The following is a 7,500-nucleotide window of genomic DNA, read 5'->3' on the forward strand; positions in this document are numbered from 1 at the left end:
TTGATGAAGTAGAGCATGAATTATTGATCAGGAACATAGTTTGCGCACCCAATGAACACGAGAGTATAAAGAGAAGAAAGCTTAAAGATCGAATGAAGGAAGAGAAGAATTTAGACGCCTTTACGGTAACTTACTCGCCGACTTGGAGAGAAGTTGCGGGGGAAGTTTCCATTATATATTCAAAATCAATTATAATCAACGGATTACTAGATAATCCGAAGACTGATGCTCGTCAGAGAGAAAAGCTCAAAACGAGATTAATACACTACAGGGTAAGAATTTTTCTACTCTCTCGTGCTCCCGAAGCTCGTAGACATACGCTCGAGATTATGAATATTAGCAAGCACATTACACAGACTTTTGAAAATCATTTCTCAGACAGTGCGGTTCGTCATAAGGATGAAAATGAGAAACCAGAGCAGCTAGAACACGACATTAGCCAAGCCTTGGAAGAGGTTAGGACAGAGATTGAAATTTTGAACGAAACCGTTTGTGGAAAGGAATCTGAAGTAGAAGAGGAAGCTAGAGGGGGAGTACAAAAGAAATCGATGGAAGATAGAAAATCTGAAATGGAATCATCTGTTCACAGATCCAAACTAATAATGGAAGAATTATCTAAATATGAACAGGGAAATAAGGAAATAGCAACAGATCTGATTACACACTTCAAAGCCTTTGTAGCTCAAACTACAGAGCAAGAAAAACAGCAAAGGGAAAGGGAAATAGCCATAGAAGAGAGAATTATAAGGGAGGCAAAAGAGAATTTCGAAAGGAAGAAAAAGCTTGAAAAATTACTTTTGGATTTAAACGAAAAATTGAAAATTACACCAGAACCAAAATCACTGGACTTTCCCGACCCCCTTAAGCCGGTCGAGGATAGCAAGGATACAAAGGTTACTGGAAACACAGGCGTGAACAAAGTTAGCGACAGTGATAAACCGACTAAGAAGGAGAAACATAAGGTTTCGTTTCCTTCAGTTTCGGACGAGACTAGTAGTAATTCGGAGGAAAGCTGTAATGAAAATGAACACTATACAAACATTAAACCAAAAAAAGTGCATAGAAAAGTAGACAGAGATAGAGCAAAATCATCTTTTCATACGAAAAATAAATGCCTTACGAAAAGCTCTTCTTCGGATACGTTCGATGAACACTCATCGACCGAAAGCTCAGAATCATATAGTTCTTCCGGACGGTCATTAGAAAAAGAGAGAAGGAATCGGAAAAAGTATAGGAATGCGCATCTGAAATCGTTAAAGCGAGTGCCAATTTCAGACTGGCGACTGAAATACGATGGCAAAGACAATGGACGTAAACTAGCAGAGTTTCTCAAAGAAGTCAGAATGAGATGTAGGGCTGAGGAAATTTCAGAGCGAGAACTTTTTCGGGGAGCAATCCACTTATTTGCTGGAAGAGCAAAGGATTGGTTTATTGAAGGGATGGAAAACCGAGAGTTTCATAACTGGTCTAAATTGAAAAGAGAACTGAAGCGAGAGTTTCTCCCTCCAGATCTAGATTTTCAGTTAGAGATCCAGGCCACCAATCGGAGACAAACGAGGGGAGAAAGGTTTGTCGATTATTTCCACGACATGATCAAATTGTTCCAATCAATGACACGTCCGATTTCTGAAAGGCGTAAATTTGAAATCATATGGAGAAACATGCGTTTCGATTATAAGAACGCCATGACGGGAGCAGGAATTAAATCGTTGTCCAAATTGAAGCGATTTGGTAGAATTGTCGATGAAAATAATTGGAACAGCTTCCAACGACCCTCAGATAATATTAACAAACCTCGATTTAGTCAAGTTAATGAAATTAACACAGACGCACCTACAGGTAGTGCTGGGAAAAATTTCAAAAATTTTGCAAAGAAAGACAAGTTCAAAAACGAGCAGAATCCACCTCCAAAAACAAATAAATGTCAAGACGAAGGGAAGGGGAAACAAGAAGGTAGCATCCATCCTATGGAAGGATCGAGCCAAAGTACACTCGATAAACTGGCAGAGCAGTACAAACGTCCACCAATTGGCGTCTGTTACAACTGCAGAGATAAGGGTCATCACTATGGGGAATGCTCTCAAAAACGGCTAAAGTTTTGCCGTCTTTGTGGGTTCCCAGATGTACTCACAAAAACATGCCCTCTTTGTCAAAAAAACGAGGAGAGCTCAGCTTAAGGGAGGGAGCTGGCAATGAATCCTCAAACCCTCTCAATTCAAACGATATGTCAAACAATCTGCTGCAAAATGGTTTCGAACCAGTAGGAGACGATGATTACTTAACCGATCATGACGTAGAAGAACTTTTAATTAAGTTTGATGGAGACGCTAGGCCTTTTGTAAAAGTCAGCATACTAGGCAAAGATATTATCGGTCTTTTGGACAGTGGTGCTCAGAGAACCGTACTTGGTGTGGGCTCAGAAAAATTGATCAAAGATCTTAAATTAAAAATATACCCATCTGAAATTTCCGTAAAGACAGCCTCCGGAATGCCCATTGAGGTAAAGGGATATGTTAATTTACCTGTCTCATTCAATGAGCAGTGTCACATAATTTCAGCTTTAGTAGTGCCAAAGCTCAAGCGACGACTAATCTTAGGATACGAAGATTTTTGGCGAGCTTTTAATCTCCATCCTTCGTTGTCCGTAGAGGAGTTAGAGCTGAGTGAGATAATGGAAGAGAGTAGCCTAGAAGAGAATGGAGAGACAGTTCTCACCGAAGAACAGAGAAGGAAGCTAGAAGAGGTAAAGAGGATGTTTAAAGTTCAGGTGAAAGGGGGAATGCTCGATATCACTCCTGTGATATCTCACAAAATTGAGATCAAAGAAGAGTTCATGAAAGCCCCGCCGGTGAGAATTAACCCATACCCGACTTCCCCAGATATGCAACGAAAAATTAATCTAGAATTAGATAAGATGCTAGAACTGAAAGTAATAGAGAAGAGTAAAAGTGACTGGGCTTTGAGTACAGTTCCCATTTTGAAGCCCACTGGGGAGGTACGCTTATGTTTGGACGCAAGGCGTTTGAACGAACGGACGAAAAGGGATGCCTATCCCCTCCCACACCAGGATCGTATTCTGGGCAGGTTAGGATCAAGTAAATATTTGTCGACTATTGACCTTACTAAGGCGTTTTTACAAATTCCACTTGATCCTGACTCGCGCAGGTATACGGCATTCTCGGTGCTTGGGAGAGGATTGTTCCAGTTCACCAGGCTACCCTTTGGACTCGTCAATAGTCCGGCTACCCTGGCCAGGCTGATGGACGAGGTCTTGGGATATGGAGAACTGGAACCAAATGTATTTGTTTACCTCGATGATATTGTTGTGGTGAGCAATACATTTGAGGCACACCTTGAAAGTCTTCGTGAAGTCGCGAAGCGACTAAAAAGGGCAAACCTTTCGATTAACATTGAAAAATCAAAGTTTTGTTTAAATGAGCTTCCATATTTAGGCTATATTCTCTCACCCGACGGCCTCCGACCAAACCCGGAGAGAGTTGAGGCGATTGTCAACTATGAACGTCCGTCGTCGATACGCTCTCTTCGTAGGTTTTTGGGCATGGCCAATTACTACAGGAGATTTATACTTCACTTTAGTGAGTTCACTTCTCCATTAACAGATCTCCTTAAGAAAAAACCTAAAACGATTAAATGGAATGATTTAGCGGAGCAAGCATTCATTCGTATTAAAGAATGTTTAATAAGCGCTCCTGTTCTATGCAATCCTAACTTTGACTTACCGTTTCAAATTCAAAGTGATGCGAGCGATACCGCCATAGCTGCGATTTTAGTTCAGGAACATAGTGATGGTGAGAGGGTGGTGGCATACTTTTCCCAAAAGCTCTCTCCTGCTCAGCAAGCCTATGCTGCGTCGGAGAAGGAAGGGCTTGCGGTGATTTCAGCCATCAACAAGTTTCGTGCTTACATTGAAGGATCCCATTTTGTTGTCGTGACCGATGCTTCGGCTCTCACACACATTATGAGAGGAAAGTGGAGAACTTCTTCAAGGCTTAGTCGCTGGAGTATCGAGCTGCAAGCTTATGATTTAGAAATACGACATCGGCGCGGGAGGGATAACATTATCCCTGATGCTCTCTCGCGTGCGGTGGACGCACTGGACGCAGTGGAGACGCAAGATAGCTGGTACTCCACTCTCCTACAGAAGGTGCAAGATTCGCCTGATGAAAACCTAGATTTTAAAGTAGAGAATAGGAGTCTTTATAAATTTGTTCCTTCCAAAACGGAATCGCTCGATTATCAGTTTGAATGGAAACTCTGTCTGCCAAAGGAATCACAGGAGCGAGTTTTGAAAACCGAACATGAACGGTCCCTTCATATCGGATACGAGAAGATGTTAGACAAGATCAGAAAAAAATATTTTTGGCCGAGAATGGCCACCACAGTTCGAGAGTTTGTTGAAAAATGTACGGTTTGTAGGGAGTGCAAGCCTGCAACTACGTCACAGCATCCCGTGATGGGAAAGCAAAGAATTTCCACAAAACCTTTTCAAATCTTAGCCATTGATTTTATCCAATCGCTTCCTCGTTCCAAATCTGGCAATATGCATTTGCTCGTCCTGATGGACATATTTTCGAAGTGGACTTTACTGTTCCCGGTGAAAAAGATTAGTGCTGATCTAGTTATCAAGACATTAAAAGAACAGTGGTTTCGGCGGTATTCTGTACCCGAAATCCTAATAACGGACAATGCTAGCAGTTTTTTGAGTAAAAATTTCAAAGATTTCTTGAGAGAATATAACGTGGTGCACTGGGCCAATGCTCGCCACCACAGCCAAGCAAACCCAGTAGAGCGGTTGAACAGAACCATAAATGCTTGCATCCGGACTTACGTTAAGTCGGACCAACGAACATGGGACTCAAAAATCTCCGAAGTTGAGTGTACACTAAACAATACACTGCATTCATCCACAGGGTTCTCACCATATCGAATACTCTTTGGTCACGAGATCGTTGCTAGTGGGGACGAACATCGGCTAGATGTGATCACCACTGAGATCTCTGAGCAAGACAGGCTGAAAAAAAAATTACAAATCGATCAAGATGTCTACGGCACCGTGATCAAGAATTTAAAGAGAGCCCACGAGAAAAGCACAAAAACTTACAACCTTCGCTTTCGGAAGCCAGCGCCAGTTTACACGGTGGGCCAGAAGGTATATAGAAAAAGCTTTTCACAGTCTTCGGCAGGGGAAAACTTTAACGCAAAATTAGGGCCATCGTACATTTTATGCAAAATCATCTCTAAGCGAGGAACGAATTCCTACGAGCTTGAAGATGCAACCGGGAAGAATATAGGCATTTTTTCTGCTGCGGATCTAAAACCGGGAATCTCGGAATAGGAATAATAAACAGCATCACTCTCATTGTTAAATATCTTCATTATGGTTTTCTGATTAATATTCAATGTTATTTGTCAAGTAACGTTTTTTGTAAATTATATCAGTCTCAAGGTCAAAGTCAGGTCAAAGTCAAAGTCGATGAAACAAATGAAGTTCAAATGTACTGTTGTGGTCCGTCAATTTTAAGTATCAATGTCTTAATCCTGTTTTCCGTAAACTCTAAAAGCAATCTATTCCAAAAGGTAATAGCGAGATTAAAATCACACCGATCAATGCAAACTAAACCAACAATGCAAAATTATAATCTTCGCGAAGCAGACTTTTTCTTAAACCGGTTATGCCTGCGTTACCCTCTCGGAAATCGATTTGCCTATTTACGATAGCAGCTACAACCACTTATATTCACTATGGTTGTTTTTCCACAATTTAATTTGCCAATCTTCGCAACTAAATTCACTCTAGCTCAGGACAATAGATCCCAAGCCACCGTACATCAGCCATTACAGTTCACGTTTGAGTAGCAGCTTCATTTAGTACATCTCATGCCAGTGGATCAAAGAGAGATCGAGTCTCTTTCTCTGAACAGAAGCAGTTTAGATTATGGGGAGAAGACAAGATCAATTAAAGAGATCCGCGATAGAGTAAATGTCGCAAAATGGTTTATTTATGAACACAATAAACTATTTTGGTAAATTGACATACGAATGTCTCCTTTTGGAGATAATTTCAAAAGCTTTCAAAGAAGCGGCTCAACCCTGGGCAGGGTTAACCACAAGAAAAAAAAATAAATAAATATGATTGATTCATTTTTTTAGAGGGAGTGTGGGGTGGTGTTACCGTTCTGGTACTTTTGCCCTATAAACCGATCACGAGCAAGCAAGAGTGGTGAGAGATAGAGAGAACTTATTTACTCTCTATCGTGGTTACCAATATTATGGCTAGCTAAATGGAATAAATATATAGATATGTATCTACTTATCGTCTAAAATCACGTCAATTTTCTCTGCTATGATTAAACGTTAAATTGTATAGCATATTTTGTTTGTATCTAAATTATGTTAAAATAGGAAGCACTAAAAATAAAACTAAACGGTCTACTAGGATAAAATAAATAAATATTATAACAACACATACACAAAACACACAAATTCTAAAAATCGCGGTAACAGGAAACGGATGGGAAAGCCGCGGAAAAAGAGCACTGGAAGGTGAAAGGGTTGGGAAAATGAAAGAGAGAGAGAGTGAGACTACTGGGCCTCTACAGCAAATATTAAAATCACTTTCGATTATACCATCAACGAGTTCAGATAGACCAACGGAAAAAGTTATAGATAAAAATTTAAAGTTTTAAAAGCAAGAAGTAGCATTGGTAGAAACTACTACACCATAGGAAAGGTAAAGGAAGACAATCTAAGTAAGCCCAGTAGTCCGTAGCCAGTTCTCTCGTTCATTCCCAGGATCAAGACCCAGCAAGTGTTGCCCAGCAGCCATTGGAGTGGCTTACTGTCCGGGATCAGCGATTCCCCACAGGGTCCACGGCGTATCCTCAATCAGCGAAAAGCCATTATACGTGGCGATCATCTCATCGAGTAACTGAGAGATACCTCGACGGTTTGCGAAAACCCCACAAACGCGCGGTAGCACCGCGAGGAGAAACCCCAGCAAGCGAGGTCGCCCAGCACGCGGAGCCAGCCAGGCCCGAGTAACCCACCTTAGGGGGCAGCAACGACGAGTCCGTTACGAGTCCACCGACAACGAGTCAACCGTCAACGAGTCACCGCCCACGAGTTTCCCACCCACGAGTCCACCGTTTCCAACCGCAATCCCGCATTCGCCGGCCGGCCCGTAGTTTACTATTCTACACACCCACACATACACACGATTGTAAGTAGATTAAAATAAAAAAGTGTAAAAGATAAGACCGTGCATTTTGATCCTTTGATTGGTGTCCATGTCCGTGAGCCGACCTTGAGCCTCCGAACCTCAAGCTCGTGCTAGCCAGCAAAAGAGACCTTTGGAGTCCACCCCAGACGGTCCCCGTGGCTCTGACCAGGGACTAGGGGCAACGTAATAGCGGGTCCTTCTGATCCGACAAGTAACAAAGTGATTTGTCTGGTTAATTCCGGTAACGAGCGGGACTCAAT

Source organism: Topomyia yanbarensis, chromosome 1 (genome assembly GCF_030247195.1).
Source record: "Topomyia yanbarensis strain Yona2022 chromosome 1, ASM3024719v1, whole genome shotgun sequence".
In the NCBI taxonomy this organism is placed as follows: Eukaryota; Metazoa; Arthropoda; class Insecta; order Diptera; family Culicidae; genus Topomyia; species Topomyia yanbarensis.